The sequence below is a fragment of the Athene noctua genome, chromosome 14 (assembly GCF_965140245.1).
Source record: "Athene noctua chromosome 14, bAthNoc1.hap1.1, whole genome shotgun sequence".
NCBI lineage: Eukaryota > Metazoa > Chordata > Aves > Strigiformes > Strigidae > Athene > Athene noctua.
The window spans coordinates 13,202,860-13,218,642 of NC_134050.1; the positions used below are offsets into that span (position 1 = coordinate 13,202,860).

General features: G+C 38.9%; 1 protein-coding gene across 5 annotated transcripts in view; it reads left to right on the forward strand.

Moving 5' to 3' along the window:
- LMO1 (LIM domain only 1) overlaps positions 1 to 15,783 on the forward strand; it is a 280,507-nt gene that overhangs the window by 48,039 nt on the left and 216,685 nt on the right. For 2 of the 5 annotated variants that reach the window (XM_074917920.1, XM_074917922.1), the window contains exon 1: positions 3,235 to 3,345. The exons of the other annotated variants lie outside the window; for them this stretch is intronic. The gene's annotated coding sequence lies outside the window, so the exon portion shown is untranslated. Of the gene's footprint in view, positions 1 to 3,234; positions 3,346 to 15,783 lie in introns of those variants that run through there. 5 annotated transcript variants of the gene reach the window in all.

Sequence of the window (15,783 nt, forward strand, 5' to 3'; positions counted from 1 at the left end):
TTTCATGATGCCAGTGTCCTTTAGTCCTGCCTCAAGTGGAGTCCAGCAGGATAACAGAGATCCCAGGTTGCCAATCCTTTCTCTGCCTTGCTTTTAAGGTATAAACTACAATATAATTAAAAAACTTTGGATGTAATCTGTATTTTATGGAATATACATGAAGTTCAAGGAACAGATTCCAGGCATTGTACATTGGCACGATTTATTTTATTTCATGTTTTATGTACACACTGAATTCAGTATACGGTATTTTTACGTTTGTGTGAGTTTACATTAGCTGTAAATGTGACCTCAGAGTGTTTATATGTAACGTACTAAAGCTTCTCAAGTTGACAATTACCGGGATGTTTCTCATGCTGCACTACAATTGAGAATCACAGATCCTACAAGATAAATTTGTGTAGAATTTTGTTTATCTAGAGTTGCAAATCAGCAAAACAGTTAGTGTAGCTTATCTCTTGTCAAGTTTTCTGCTATGCCAGTTGGAAATTTTTCACTGGTAAAAACTTGTTTCTGTTTAAAAAAACCTCGTCTTCCATTTTTGTGAAAGTGAATAATTGTTTCATGAAGATTAATCCCACAAATATTTATACTCAGTAAAGTCAGTTCTGACCTCCACTTTTATGGGCTTTTGACAGTAAAAAATTGAAAACCTTACAGAACTTGCAGAAGAAGCTATGAGAATAAATTTTAATATCAAAAGATGATACAGTTATGCAGTAACATGTAGCCTCTGTTTTTTTAGAACCATTATTAGATGCTGTAAGTTTTGCTCACCTTCCTCCCCTCCAAATGTTAGAACTGAGCTAAACTAAACATTGTCGTATTTTTTTAAATATTGTGTACATCATATTTACAGATGATCTAACCTCCTTTAGAAGAACTACTCCCTGCAAATGTGACTGTGATAGCTTACATTCTCACTGAACACGCACTAAATTGAAGGTAAACATATTTTACTGCCATGGCTTGCACTGCTGCTAAACTAAAGATTTTTTTTTTTTTTTTAATATTTTATAAGATAACCTCACGTGTTAACATTTTTACACATTTAAATATTTGTGAAAGTCTGGGCGATGAAAACCGGCCCTTTTAGCCATATTAATTTCTTACACTGTCTTTGAAAATCCTTTGTGAAATATTTACAGAATAAAAGGTTTGTAATAGTTTTATATGGTTACCAAACCCCCAAAATTCACCAGGATTGCTTCAGCTCTGAAACTCTGCATTCACACTGTGTGTGTATATAAATATAAATGCCAAAATAGTGCAGAAGACTGCATGTGACATCGTGGCAATGCCACAGCTACGGCAATAAAGTCACATCAAAGACTCGGAGCTTTGCCGTACCTTTGCAGTCACATCAGAATCACAACAGATAATAGCCAATCTGTAGTCGTAGCACACCACAGACACTTCACATTCATAATGCACCACAGCCACCTATTAGGACGATCATAGACATGCTAGAGTATCACTACTTACTCTCTAGTAAAATTTTAGTTTCATCGTCTAGTATTCATGTCAATCCTGCGGATTAGAAGATTTTACTTAAATTTCTTTGGGTTTGTTCCTCTGTAAATAGAGTCAAAACACCAGGTAGAAATATCTTTTTATATAAATCAGTTGTCTTATATATCAGTTCTGGTTTTGTTTACAGAAGAGACATTTCTATTTCAAGAAGTTTACAGAATACTGTGGTGATTTTTTTTTTTTCTCCCTGTATCCGTTTATATTTTTTTTTTTTAAGAAAAATCACTGCAAAATATGTTATCAGAAATTACATATCTTTTATTATAATAATTGGTGTGGAGGTCCTGAGGTATAATATTTACATTTTGAATTTTTATTCAGAAATTAGAACTAGCAGTGTTTTTTCCAAACATTTTGCATATTTATTAAAAATTAAAATATACTTTTTTTTTTTTCTTCTTAATGATATTTTACATTTATCATTGGAAAATGCCCACCAGAATGTAGCTCTGTGTTTTAATGGCAGTGTAAGTTTCCTCGGTAAAAGTTCAGGAATATCAGTATAACTAATATTTGAACCACACTAATTTTGGATTGCATCATCCATTTCTTTTCAAGTGCCTACAGAGATGAAATAGCTCTATATGAGATGTGTACAATGTACTCTGCCTCACAGTATCTGTTACAGGATACATGCTGTCTGTGGATCAAGCAGCAACTGTGCTTTTTCTGTCTGTTTAAGGATTTCTTTTTGCTTACAATGGTTCTGTTTGAATCTGTGGCTGAAATTTCAGGAATTCAAATGTTTATTCAGAAATCAGGATAAAACTGTATTTTTGTGTTTTTCAATGTAACAAGCGTGCAGAAACTTATTCATAGTGGAACAAGGCATACAGATTGAGAACTAGAAGTGCATTGAAGTATCGTACTAGGGAGTTGATAAGAAGAGAAGGAAAGCATGCTTTTTCTGTGTTTTAATTTATGTCAAAAGTTTGCCACACATAAGCTAAAGCTGCAATTGTACATTATCACATATGACCCATCAGAATTCCAGCAGGTACCACACCAACTCTTGAGGCCACCTATGTTAAGGGTCAGCTCTACCTTATCCTCTCTGGGAACAGGCAACATTATTTTGCCAATGCCTTTTTTTTTTTTTTTTTTTTTTTTTTTTTTTTTAATTTTGACTGTGTAAAGTGAAACTTTATTTCCCTGGCAAAGTTACATACAGTTGGAAAAATAAAAACAAACCCAAAACCAGATAGCTTTTCTATAAGATTTTGAAATCTTTCTAAAAAGGTAAACCAGAACTGTATGTCTGTTAGAGCTCCACAGACAGGATAAAAAATTCCTAGAGAAAGGTCATCCATTTTTATTAAATTTCACAGATCTTGGAAGACATTTTGTAGAAGCCAATTGTATTGTGTGGAACCCAATTCGTGGTGTCGCTCTTTAAATCCTGTAGGCTTTTCCATGAAGTTTGTTGTTCAGTGCAAAGAGCCGGGTTGTTGTTCGCCCTGGGCGCAAGGGTTGCTCTCGCCCCAGCTCTGTCCCCCCGTTAATGACCGGGTTTTCACGTCTCTTGCATCTGTCCCAAGGGAGGAGCTCGTGGGAACGAGGGGGCAGGTCATTCTCAGCGACAGGCTCCTGGCTCGGCATCTCGCTCCTGCCAGAAATCTGTCTGAGCATGAATCTGGCAAAGTTTAGGAAGCAGTGTTAAATGCACCTCTTTGTTCAAGGCTTCCACTAACGGCAGGCACAGGAATTTCACTTGGCGATCGGTATCCTGGCTACCCTTTTCAGGGTACTTGTATAGTTGTTTCAATAGCTAGGAGGGGCATGGAGCAGTTTTTGTGGTGATGTGGATTAGAGGTACGTTGTGTAAAATGCATCCAGGTACTGGGGTAATCGTCCTTGGTGATTTAAATATATGTGTGTATATATATGATATTGGTTGACTGGTTTCTAATTTTAATTATAAAAGAGAGCCTTTAGGTTATATAATCATTTAGGTTATATAATTCTAGAAAAGTATTAAGCCTGAAATTTATGCAGAGGAATAAGATCTGTGTATAGGAGCAGTGTGCAGGCTTTTTATCATGGCGTGTTTTCCTTTATTATTTTGGATAAGTGCTACAACTGTGATGTAAAGACAGAGTACAGATTTTTGAAAACAAAATTTATTGTTTAGCCTGAGGAACAAATGTGAGAATTGGGTATTTCATGTCAATTCACCTTTATTTTCCTTTATAGAATACACTCTGGATTTAGGTGCTGATATCTGTAGTCAAAATGTGTAAAAGTTTTTGCACAGGACAGATTTTCCTATGGATAGAAGCACAGTAGCATTTTGATACTGAACAATAGCTCTGAGGGTGCCAGAGCCCGCCTTGGGCATTAGCTAATTCCATTGCCAGAAGGACTGCTGGTTTAGCCTTTTTCAGAAATGAGCTGATGTCTCTCTCAGCAGGCAGAAGAGCATTGTCTGTAGGAAATTCACAACGGTCCACGAGTGCATTGGGGTCTATACATTAAAACAGGCCCTCATGGAGGAGCACTGGCATGTGCCTTTTCCCAATTCTGATTGATTTTGTCAATTCTGTTGTTATTTGTGTTTATTTCACAACTGCTAGGTAATGTCGTCAGCACACATAGTGCTTTCACCTAAAAACCTGCAAGTTAATGCAAGGGTCTCTTTTGAACATTGTTGTTCCTTGCTTACTCTGTTGTGACTTTGGTACACTGAAAGGTGTTCATGCATGAGCAGCATTTGTTCTGTTGCTCTTCATGTGTGTTTGTCAGGATAAGGCTAAAACCATATGAGAATAATACCTTAGGTCATATCCATGGCTAGATACAAGTCCCACCATTCCCCATCCCCCAGAGTGTCTATCCAATAGCAACTGGATAATTCCTTATAGCTCTTGTGGCAAAACAAGATCCTGAAGAGAGGTGGAGAAGGAGAGGAAGAAGGAGGAGAGACAAGTAGAGGGACTTTATTGCTACTGTTGGCAGAGAGAAAATGCCACGGGTAGTGTTATAAGACAGGGGTCAGACAAACGTAAGTGTTTAAAATTTCCATGATGCTGAAGAGGGGCTGCTAGAACTTTGCTGTAGGGGTAAAGGAAAAGGCAAGTAGGAAGGAATGTGTCTGGGTGGCAGGGAGTTGACATAACTGACGTGACAAGTGAGCGGCTGAGATCACTGAGGGTGGGTGGAACAATTTTTATTTTTTTTCTGAAGTTACAGGGAAATCATTTGGAAAATAACACATCTCAAGCTTGCATCCTCTGCAACTTCTTTTCTAGCTTGAATCACAAAAGAAAGTTCAGAAATCAGAGAACAGGTTCTTCTATTATACTATTTCCAGCCTAACTTGAACCAGAGAACATTTGCATATGTGTCAAGTCCTCATGAGGACTGCAGCACAATTGTTCAGAATCAAGTATCTTTAGATGTCTCTAATATTGAAACATTCACCCATCAAGACACAAATGATGAAATCACAATTGCTCACTGTGCTTACATCTATTTTTAAAGAACATTTTCTCCCATGTCCTATTGCTTTTTCAACAGCTTTTCTGAATAATGCCTTGTCCTCATATCACAAGAGAAGCATTCTACCAGACTCCCCAAATATGTCCCTTCTCAAGGTTTACTCCGTCCTTACTGAGTCCAGGTACCCAAAGAATCACAGTGTGAAAAACTACTTGTTTTTATCTGTTGCTGGCAAGGAGATCATGCCCAGTCCTGTTGAGTTAAATTCTTGGTCATGTTTGCACATGTGCTTTGCTATCGTGGATCTTTCTGAGGAAGGAAGCCTCATGTCCAGGATGCCAGGTTTGTTTAAAGGATCCTAGGTGTTTAGCAGCTGGGACACTTCCTACTGCATTACCCACTGCTGACTCATTCCTCCATAAAGACAGAATATGGTTCAAAATCTCTGCCAAGATTTTTAGACTGTGGACATGTGTTTGCTACTTTGGGACCATGTCTTCATGCGCTAGTGGGATCTTTCCTTCTTCACTGTCACCAGGAGATAGGAATCACATTGGGACACTTGTGTCTCTAGGAGGCAAAAGCTTCGTAAGAGCCTGGTGAGAACTGCAGAACACTTGGCTGGGATGATGTTGTCCCCTCCACAAGATGGCTTACCAGAATGCCAGTCTGATCCTTGTTGGGAAAAGGAATGTGGAGAGAGAGAGATGTGAAAAGGAACGTGGAGAAGGAGAGATGCAAAGTGTTTACCTACTTGAGTAAGCAGAATGCAATGACAGTGATGTTCCTAAATAGCAATACTTCTATTTCACTCGTTTCAAACAACTTGGAGGATTTCTTCTTTTTAAGTCGTCAGTACCTATTTTTAGGTTGCCTTTTTTACTAATTCTTATGCTGACTAACAGTGCTAACAAAGCTTTTTACACAAAGCAGGCTGTCTTACAATTTGATTTTTTTTCTTCTGAATTATACATTTTAATTAGTAGTAAGTGTTATGAATGAAGATAATTGAAACATTTCATCACTACATCCTTAATCCGTAGATTTGAGATGGACCCTGGGGAAAGAGTTTGCATCTAGACCTAATGGCATAAACACATCCTTGCTTTAATTGTCAGAAAACAATTTAATGATTTCTGGTTTAGGGAGTCTTTGGTTATACACACATTTAGAAACCTTTTTATTTGACCGAAGTTTGTACATGTGACAATGCAGTTGTCTTTCTGCATACATTCTCATCCTGTTAAATTTCATATCATTTCTCTAGGATCTCAGTCTAAAGGATTTTTCTCTTATCGTTCTTTGGGCTTAATTTTGCTTTGGAAAATCAAGCTCTGTGCTCTTTTTGTTTCATACCCTGTCATTTAGAATCAGACAACAATAATTCTGGAATCGGAATGTGCTTTCTGTTATCTGGCTGATTTTGATGGATTGTCATGCGTCGGTTTGACTTTGCAGGGGTTGAATATAGCATTAAAATGTTTTGAGCAGTTAACTGAACAAACATGCCATGGAAACTGGAGAGAAAGGTCACTGGCACAGTGTTTGGTGAACAAAGCTTTGTAGGTTGGTTTTTTTTTTTTAACTTGAGAAAAGCTTTGAAATAGTGTATTGTAACACAGTTTGCAGATCACTGAATTATGTACTGTACACATGGTTAACGATTTATGGGGCCATGAGTTATTTAATCGGGTAATGCATATACTTTGTACGACAAGCAAGCAGATGAAAACTCTGGAAGAAATTGTTCATCCTCTGAATGACACGCATTATATGCTGTGTTATCAGAAAATAATATGACTTTTTCCAGCCAAAAGTTGTCGTTTCCAGTGGCCATTGTCTCATCTGAAAACATCAATTAAGCAAAAATGTGTAATAAATAGTGCCTTTCACTTGGGGGGTGTTAAACAAGTGCAAGGCAAAATAGAGTGATCTCAGATCTCGGGCATTAGGCTCTTGTGTTGTCATTGTCGTAAATTTTGTTGCTTTGCAGAAAGGACACAGCCTGCAACAAGGCGCTTGGTTTTAATACCTGCTGGAACTGAAGTATGTTCTTGCAGTAGAAGAGATTTTAATCCTAATGAGTGGGAGGTGGTAGATAGCTGTAACAATGTGTTGCAGTACAGGATATAAAGGGTAAGGATAACCAAGGAAAAGCATTGTACTGTTCACAACAGAGATGGCTTTTTCACAGTGTTGGCGCGGCATTTAGCACACTGGGGCTCTTATTCTGGATTGGGATTTGTTGGTTACATAAAAATGAAAGGACAAGAAAAGGAAGAAAAAGAGTGATGAGCATGATGAGGTAGGAAAATAAAGGAACTGTTTAGAGAGGAACAGAGGTAAGGTACAGGTGGGGGAAGGAAAGCAAAATCTCAGAAAAGATGTGTGAGGAAGAATTTCCAACGTTTTATGGTTGGAGAAAAGCCTTATTCTTCAGACAGAAAGGGGGGGGACTGGAAAGGGAAGATCAGCTCTCACTGCTACAAAAGGGACTGGTTTTTGACATAAGAGTGTTGGACGTGACGGAGCAGGGTCTTGGCCTACTTATTACATCTCAGTGTCCATGCCAGCAACTAAAGCCACAGATCAGATCAGACAGGATGACAAGAAGTCCTTTAAGAATAAAAGCAGAGGCGTTGTGTCAAAGGAGGCATCCCCAGAGGAAATAAAGCAGTATCACAGGTTTGGACTCTTCCCTGTAGCCTAGAAGTGTAGTCTTGTGGATCCTTGAGGGCTGATCACACTCAAGAGCTATGGATATAACTAGGCATTCAGCCTTCTATGAACCGAGGCAGTCTGGGTGTCATGTTCTAGACGTGAGTAGTGTGGTCAGAGCATCGCTGAGCGCTTGTGCTCATGTAGAAGGCTAGAAAGCTGCACTGAAGTGACTGGCTGTCACATATAGCAGTGATGATACGCCACTCTTCAGATACATGTTCTTTTCCTCTACTTGAAGCCTGAGGACAGTGCACAGTTTTCTCCAATGTTGCTCAAAGCAGTGGCCCTGCTGGGTAAGTGGGAGATGTGATGGAGCAATGCAGACAAGCGTGGAGCCTTCTCTGTGTCACAGTGTCCCCCCGTACTCAGCAGAGCTGCCTGTGCCCCGCTGTGCTCCCCGCACCTTTATGTGAGCAGCTCTGGCTCATGATGATCCTTTCAGGTCAGATTCTTCTCTCAAAGCTGGACCGCTCCCTGGGAAGCAAGCGAGGTGCCCCAACCTATCAGAACGGCATTGCTGCACATGTACTTCTGGAACGGCTAGGCTCTCTATATTCTTCATAGAGTTTGGATTTTTATTTTTTTTTAAACTCTTGAGAAAGCATCCAGCTTTGAAATTATGAAGATGCACAAGTCTTCCTTCATTCATATTTCCAGCATCTGACTTTAATAAAAAATCCCCGGGGTTTTCTAGTTGCAAATCGTACTTTTGTGAATAATGGTGACTCAAATATTCCAAACCAATTTTAATGCTCTCCAAATCCCTCAAAATACTGCAGCTTGGGCCATGCAACTCGCTTCAGAAAGCCACGTGAAAATGCAAATGTTTGCTTTCTCAACCAGAACTGAAAAATACCAAGCATTTCTAAAGGAGAAACAGAACAGTATGTTCTACTTTCCTTATGTATTTTATAAAAAATGCATATATAAAAAAATGAATATAAATTCTTTTAGGAGCAATTGTTTCATAAAAGAAACATGAGTTTGCTTTGGCAAAGATGCCTGTGATTTATGGTTCATTCTGTAAACTTGGCCAAACAATTTCCTTCTTCCTTTTGATTGGAGAGCAGAGCTGTCGGGGGCAGGGAGTTTCAGGATGGCATCTGTTCTTAGAGCAACAGGATTATGTTTATTCATGATTAGTTTATGCAGAAAATGCATCAAAGAGTTTATTTGAATTTTTGATAAATTTGTGTTGTAGAAAAGAAATATTGTTCTTAATTGGACCTTGTAGGAAAAATCCCAGTAATTGAAAATGCAAATGAGAAATAATCTAAATTTAAAGAGCTTTTTTTTCAGAACCACTAGTTCTCAAAGTAGGGTGAGGCCCCTCTCTTTACACTTTTTAATAAAATTGTGGGCTTTCTTCTCCCTTTTAATTCCATAACATGTAGCTTCTTCATGTTTCTCTACGGAAAGCAGGAGGTAAGTTGATCAGTATATTGCTCAGTAGCCTTCTTTTGCTGCTTGTTTTTTAGTGTTGAATGAGGTTGTATAAAGTGCCACCAACCATGCCAGTTTTCCATGTTTTTGACTCTATGTAAATTTTTGCAGAGAGGTAGGGAGAACAAATGAAAGATTGACACTGTATCTTCTGAAATGTTCACTGGGGTTTTTTTTAAGCAGCTTGATTTTCCTTATAGCGTTGCCAAAAACCTAACAGATGATGTTTTCAGGATCAGAGACAGGAGATTGAAATGTTGCTAATGTCTGTAGCACTTAAGTCATAGAATTCTGTAAAGAAATGTGCCATGATTGATCTGATTAATCTTTTAGATGGGTGGAGAGAGAGAAAGAAATTTCTTCACCATACTAAATTTTTATATTTATGTAACTGCTTTTTAGACACTGAGCTTCAGTGTCCTTGTAATATTCTGACATGGGTGACTTGTACTCAGCTATTTCAGTTGAATTGAGTACTCTTTCTTTCTGCTGCAAAGTTTTCTACATCAGCCTGGCTGTAATAGAAATGTTGTTTTTCACAATTCTCTCCCATGAGCGAAGTCCTGTGGGATCCTTTGGGAAACGTAAAGCAGCGTGGCAGACAGGCATGCTGTTTGTGTGCAGAAGCTGTCCACTTGCTGCAAGGAGGTTCTCAGCCTTTACTCAAATTGATGGTTTGTTGCCAAAAAGCTTCAGGTTATATCTCATCATTCTCAAGATTAACTGTAATTGTGGATGAACACAGACACCGTAGCTGAGCTGGGAAAGCTCTCATTTAACTGGCAGTTACCCCTCCCATCGTGATCTGTCACAGACTTGTGGATCAGCCTTCATTCAGTCTAACAAAGGTAGAAGACCTGGTGTTTGTGCTGAACGATTCCAGTCCTCCCTCAGCTCCTTACTACTGTACCGAGGCAGGAGGGCAGGTACATCTCATGCTGGTGCCACCAGCTGCAGCCACAGGTCTCTTTTTGCAATCCAGATGAGCAGTTGTACCTGGTGGGTACCTCGTGGAATTGGGTCTTTCCAGCTCTGTCTTTCATCATCAGAAGGTACAGCACTTGATAAGTGGAGCTAAAGACATGTTCCTTGATACGTAAGTTCTTGTAAGTTCTCAGCCTCTCTGGGCAGATATCAGAGGGCAATATTAAAGTTTATGTGTAGATACACGTGCACACAATTATTTCTTTAGCAAGACCATGGAGCTTTAGCAAGGATTTCAAAAAGCCAACATAATGCACTGCAACCAAAGAGCAGAACTGGTCAGATATTACAAAAATATAGTTTTATGTTGGGAGGAAACAGACCTGAAAAAAAAGTTTCTGTCATTCTCTAAACCAGTCAAAGAGCAATAAATGAATTTGTCACAACAATTTAGAAAATTCAAAATATTTGCTCAAGTCTATTTGGTTTTCTCTCATTGGGAACCTGCTCACTGAATGCCAATAACAGTATACATGAGTAATAGGCTTCCATACTGTTTGAGTTCCAACTTTATATGTTATTTGTCCAGTGCCTAGAATGCCATGCAGAACTTAAAGAACATATTATAATTAATTACATCATGTTGGAAAAAATAATTTCCTAAATATACACTCTGTCATGGTGGCCACTGATAAGGAATTTAATTTGAAACTCAGCTCTTGGATTCTGAAAATCAGCTTTAACTAAATTGTCGCAGTCATTACGTGTTGTAAAGCCTCTATATTTCACACTTAATTTTCTATCCAAATGGATGACAGCCTACTTCAAAGGGAAAGAAGCAAGCCTGTGGTCAGAGTGTTCACCTGAACAGCATGCTCTCCCTAGATCCCACATCTGGCAGTTGCACACATTTTGAATTCCTGCGGGTTTACAATTTAATTGGTCAAAAATCAAAGGATGTCCAGTTGAACTGTACCCCCTTATAACAGGGTCAGAGATTGGGGGATAATGTTTGATGCTCCACCTTTCCTGACATTTCGCTGTTGAACAAAAATGGGAAAGATGTTTGAATGAGCTTCCCAGGCTAGAAATGTTAACCCCAAGTGTTCACATCTTGTGAACATGAAGTCTATATGGAAGAGAGAGAGTTTCAGAGCACTACTTATGTGCCTACTAGAGGCTACAGTACAAATGAAAATAAGATGCTAATTTGTACTTTCTCATAGTCTGTAATATCAACTCAAGTACTCAGATCCTCATTCAGTCTCTGTGGATGGTGTCAGAGTGTCCAGTAGGACTTTGTCATGGAGTATAACATGGTAAACATCCAAGTATTTCAGACTTCAGTGGCAGGTCTAAGTGACCCTCAACATTGTCTTTTCCATGTCCAGTCCAGGGGGACTGGTTATGTTGCTTGTTATACACACCCCTGTGTCCCTGGGTGCTTCCTTTGATTTTTTTTTTGGTTATGTTGAGATTGTTGAGGGAAATACTCAAGAGATGGAAGGTATAAAGTGTTGAAAGAAGATTGAAAATAGAGTTGGTAAGAATCTGAATGGAAAATTAAGGTGCGTTGCTGTCATGAGGTTTACTACCCAATTACTGTGGGCAGTTTGCTTTAAGTCACATCTTGTAAAACAGGAGCATCTTTTGGGTATACCCTGTTCATGGATCCCTGGGCAAAATGCAGTTGGTGTGGCTGAGGACAGGGGCTCCAGTCTTCCTTGCTCTTCTCGTTTTCATACTTAATCCCCTGGGCAGTGGGAGGCCACAGCCTGTTCTAAAGTGAGCAGAAGGCAATCATCAAATCACGCTGAGGTTCGGAGGAACACTGAGCTCTACCTCACCTTCCTGTTGCCTTTACTGGTCCTGTCTACTGAGATGGAATATAGCAGGAGATTTTTGCTGGTGGTGACATCTCAGTCGAGGCTTGGTGTCAGAGTTATGGTGTGTGTGATTTGTAAACAGTGAATTGGCAGGAGAAATGAAAACTGTGAAACTTTGCAGTGGTTGGCTGTGTACTGCTGTTTCACCAAGTGTTCCATTTTGAGGGATGGTGTTGGCCTGTCTTCATTTCAGTTCATGCACTGTTTGTGTCAACACACATAGTGTGCACCTCATATAAGGGGAGATACTGTATTGCCGTGCGAAATATGTATAATGGCTATAAAAAAGGCATTTGTATGGGGACCCAAAACCTTTATTCATTTGTACTTTTTTTTTTTTTCTTTCCCTCAAAACATTGTTTGAGACTGTGTTGCAACTGATAGCACTGTTCTTTGGAGACCTCAATGTCATGTGCAAGTAATAAGGACATTGTCAGTGTTTATCTGGTCAGAGATTGATAGTCCAATACTTTCAACTTGTCTGGGCAAGTAAGGTGCAGAAACTTTTAAACTGTGTGTTTCCATCACAGAATTGATTTGGGCTGGTTATTGGTAACACTGTTCATATGTAAAGTCTGCTTTCAAAATCACATGTGTTCACATAGGAACCATTTGCTTCCCTTTTTGAAAAAAAAAAAAAAAAAAAAGGACATTCATTTTGCATAATCAGAAAAGAATGGTTATGCTAGAAAATACAAATACTTAAGATTGTTAATCAGTGTTTGTACTAAAAGCAGTAACATACATTTTTTGGAGTATGTGTCACAGGAATCGGCCACCCAAGACAGACTGGGTAAGTGGAGCCAACCTCTGGTGCTTTGATTGTGTTCTCTGAAGCAGACTGCACATGCAGGAGCTGAGGCATGGGCTGCTTGCAGCTGTACCTGCCAGTGCCTGAGATGAAGAAAGGAAGGAGAGTGTGCCGACAGGGAAGTGGAAGGCAGTTGTATGTATGGCCTGGAGAATGCAAAGGTGCAGAGCTCTTCTGGAGATCTTGAACTGCGGAGCAGGATGTGACCTGTTCTTGTATCTGTGATATTCAGAGAGACAAATCTTTTATAAATTTTATTTTTAAAAGCAAGTTTGTGTTGAACAATGTCTGTTAGCATGCACTTCCCTTCCTAAGAGCAACTAACTAGTAAGGCCTTAAATACCATTTGATTGAATTAAGAGGAGCAGCAAATAATTAAAGACAAATAGGTCTAGTAAGTCCAACTTGCAGGTTGTGGGACTGAGACAAGGCACATCATAAGAGGTTTTTAGTAAAATAAGCTTAGCATGCAAGCTTTCCAAAATTTCATTCAAATAAGAAATTGTGTTCTTTTAAATATCACTCATTTATAGGAAAATAATGTTGATTTGAAGAATTCCTGTTTTCTACTTTGGTTTATAGTCCCTTCTCCTTTACTCCCTGTTCAGACTATTAATGCAAAATCTGAGGTGTTATGCAGTAACAGATGCTGGATATTCCTTTATTAAATTATTTTTCAGGTTTGTATCCAACAGTTGGTCCTTTTCAAGTTACAACTGTCCTACTTGGTATAGCTTTCAAAAACCTAACCAACCTTGGGGTGGAAAGTGCATTATATAATGTTACCCTCTCATGTACCCCACCTTTCTGCTAGCCACCATTTCACAAACAGGTATTTAAACCTGGCTTGGCACAATATCATTATTCTGTAGCAGGTGTCAATTGGGAGTTTTTTATATTTCAGGATCCCTTGACCTTTCTTCTGGGCACACGTACAGTGTGTTAATGATGAACAATGTCCACACATCAGCACTAATTCAAACTTGAGCTCTTCCAGAGTTTGAAATATGCATGGATAAAGTCTGTGCAGATGGTCCTGAATTTTAATATATAAAAGTCACAGTAAAACAAAGTTAACTTTTAAAATTCTGCAATAAATCACAAAAAGCTGAATACGATCCTCTGGATATCTTAATTAGATGAATTTCTTTCACTTAATCAGACATTCAAAGTCAAAGGGACAAAAGACACTGCCTTCCTTAGACACTAAGGCCTGAATAATGTCTCAGTGGTCAGAAGAACTGATCAAATGACTTGCTGTCACTCATGTTTATATTTGATTGTATTCTTTTTCTGAATAATAACTTGAACATCGCTCTTTCTGGTTTTTTATCAGTCACAATCAAGAATATTCCCAACAGCTTTATTTCTGGGCTTCTTCCTGCTGTGCAAGGATTTGACATCGTGTACATTTACACTCAAGTATTTAAGGAATGAATAGTTAAAGCTGAACTTCAAAGACGGGTAATAGCAGAATCAAGATTATCCACATAACCCACTTTTGTAGGTATCTGTGATAGGAATCACACCAGTAGCAGTAAGAAGGGCAGAGGTGAGGACATGGGGTGTCCACTGGGCTCGGAAAGGTGCCCTATACCCACTGCATGTCGTTCAGAGCTCAGGCCCGTGGGTGCCTGAGCTTGCGCAAAATATGTGGAGGCCTTCAGTCTTGAGCCACTGGACTCTCAAGGACTCCTATTTAACACATGCAGATGGCATTTTAAAGAAACTTCACATATGGCTAAATTAAGATAATTTTTTATGAGGAAATTAATAAATGTCTGTCAGCCTCAGCGTTATCTCTATGCTGAATTCCCATGTTTGTTCTCCAAATCTTCAAAATATTCTGTTTTGTTTTAAAAAAATGGTTTGTGCTGGCAATCTCTCCAGATTTTTCTAGCCTTATTGAAAACAGCTGTGATATTTTTGCTGAAGTGGGATGTCTCTGGTTTTGTGTGTTTTGGTTGTTTGGTTGGTTGGTTGGGTTTTTTTTAAAATTAAGCTAGAGGTAGAGCTGCAGCACAGAACCATCAGTTGCAGCTATAAACTAAGTTTTGAGAAAACGGGGAAGGAGAGAGAGCCAGAGAGCAAGGATTTACAATGGGGAAGTATTAGGCAGGATTGACTCTAGGTGTCACTGTGAGCTGTGCCTATAATTCTGCAGCTCCATTTCCACTTTTATCCAGTGACCCCCACTTTCTAGCCTTTTTCCTCCTCTCTGTTTCCCTCCAGTCTCTTTCTCTCTCTGATTCTCGCTCTAACACACGCATGTTCATGCAGAAAAGTGTATGACGAATAATAGCTGGGAGCAAGGAAATTACTGTGACCGTTAGAGAACATGGCATTGACATAAGTTAATAGATACTTAATAAAAATACTAGTTAACTGAATAGTTAATTATGTGTGATATCTCACTTATATGAAGCCCTGGAAAGCAAATAATTTAAAAAAGCGCTAAGTTTTCTTTTGTCTATTTGTATATGGCTACAGGTAAGAGCAGAAGGCAAGCACCAGCAGACAAGATACTCTTAGCAGTCTTGCTGATCTGATTGGGCAGAAGCAGTGCTAGATCACTTTAGGGATTCCAGGCACAAGAAGTTTTGGCGAACTTTGAGAACGTACCCACCTGTATATATATCTGCTGAAACAACCTCTATCTCTTAATGTTTTCTCTTCCCTAATATTAAGTTAACTTCTCCATTTATAATTTAGAATACTTTCCTGTAAGATCCACTTAGAGAATACTAACTAATGACATACAGCAACATCATTAAACACTTTAGTGCCTCAGGGTAACAGACTACAATGCATCCTGCGAAGTAGCACTTAGAGGCTGTATGAACATATTCTGTCACCTTGCAATCTTTTATAGCATAGCCCTGGGAATGTGCAGGGAGATAACATGCAGCGGAATAGAACAAAGTCTGCTGGAGTCACACTCTCCTTAACGTGATGAATTATCAAGATGCCGTACGTTTCCCGGTTAGGTCCCAAACAGATGAACTTTTGTAAATGAGCAAATTTAAA